At 41.3% G+C, this 1,740-nt stretch overlaps 1 long non-coding RNA gene across 1 annotated transcript in view; it reads right to left on the reverse strand.

Moving 5' to 3' along the window:
- Window positions 1–714: 714 nt before the first annotated feature.
- LOC116671776 (uncharacterized) overlaps window positions 715–1,740 on the reverse strand; it is a 17,751-nt gene continuing 16,725 nt past the window's right edge. The window contains exon 3 of the long non-coding RNA XR_004327359.1: window positions 715–1,042. This is a non-coding gene — a long non-coding RNA (uncharacterized LOC116671776). The remainder of the gene's footprint in view (window positions 1,043–1,740) is intronic.

A 1,740-nucleotide genomic window follows, 5' to 3' on the forward strand; every position in this document is an offset into this window, starting at 1 on the left:
AAGGCAAAAAGGGTTTATTGGGGGAAAACACAGCAGCAACGGATACCAAAAAACGTCAAAACACAGGGAAGCCAGAGAAAAACCAAAAACCGAAGCACAAGGGCTGGAAACTCACAGGGGAAGGTAAACAGGCAAAAATATCACAGGGAAGTCTTATGGAGCTGGAACAGAGGAGAGGTGACGACACGCTGGAGAACAAAAGGATTAACAAGAGGCAAAGGAAACACTGGGGTTATATACATGAGGTAATGAGGTAATAGGGAACAGATGAGACAACAGGGAATCACATAGGCGGGGGTGGACAATCAGACAAACAAAGTAAAGCTAGACTAGAAAGACAGGACAAGAAAGAAGTTGACTACCAAAATAAAGCAGAAAGCATAACACACTATGACACCAGAAAGGGAGAAAACCGGGACAAAAACACCGGGAAGGCCAAATGGGAAAATAACCCCCAAACAAAAACCCCAACCCACAACAAACAATACAACTTCCTCACAATCAGACCAACCAAACAGGTAACAGGTGACAGTTGAGAATATCCCAACACATTGTTGTAGGGGGTGGCTGTGTCATGGCACACATTGTACAGTATTGCTTGCTAATTTTGCTGTTGTACTGTATATGTTTTTTTCTGTATTTGTGGTTGAGTGGTGTGTACATACAATGAGAAAGTATAGCGTGTGCCATGCCTGACATCAATTGAGCGTCAGAGTCAGTTCTGGCAGGCCAAGTAGTCAAGACTTGGCCAACAACATCAGCTGAGCTGCAACAGCTGATCTGCATCAGTGCATCAGCTGGTCAACTCCCCCTAGCTGCTAAATGGCTACACTCAAATGGGGTACCTTACTTAAAGCTGCTTTCGTTTGCTCTAACTGCTTGCTGCTCACATCTATGCAACCCACCTCCTCAGCGCCACCTTGTTGTGTATAACGTGACATACGCTTCTACATCATCGTTGCTACTTTGTTCATAGGGAGAATAGTTCAGCTCTCCCAGTCTTAAACTGTGTGAGCGCCCCCTAATGCTGCTGCTGACTCCTCTGAACAGAGCCGCACCACCAAATTTAATTTGTAATTTATTCAAAAAATTTCTTAAAGCATTTTTATTGTCTGTGTGGTTCGTGACTTAATAAACCTGACAGAAATACTATTCAGCTGCCAAAATACAATGTAAGCACTTGGACAATATTACAGAGTGGGTGACTATTATCCTTTTAGAGAACACAGTCAAAACGTCTTAGCATTTTGACTGTCTTGGTCTGAGTAATGATAAAAGAGCCTTTTGTGTTGATGACAGTGTTTTATTCATTGATAGATTTATTTACATTTGAAAACAGAAGTTAATTATTTCATTGAGTAATTCCCTTTTGCAGGTCACATAAAGAGGTGTGCTGAATGTACCACGTGGTGCAAGGATTGTAATTAGAGTTCTGACAATTGAGAGTTTGTTTCGGTAAATGTGCCAATTTGATTAAGAAAATCTGTAAATGTTCTTAATGAACCAAAATGAAAAAAATAATTTAAAAATATTCTACAGGTCTTTACGATTTTTTAATATAGGATTTTCTTTGTCGCCAATGTACAATCCATATCTGTTTAAACAAGCCATTTTGTACAACGAGCACGCACACACACCCGCACACTCACACACACACACACACTCTCTCACACACACACACCCGCACACTCACACACACACTCTCTCTCACACACACACACACACACACACACACACACA

The sequence above is a fragment of the Etheostoma spectabile genome, chromosome 21 (genome assembly GCF_008692095.1).
Source record: "Etheostoma spectabile isolate EspeVRDwgs_2016 chromosome 21, UIUC_Espe_1.0, whole genome shotgun sequence".
Classification (NCBI taxonomy): Eukaryota; Metazoa; Chordata; class Actinopteri; order Perciformes; family Percidae; genus Etheostoma; species Etheostoma spectabile.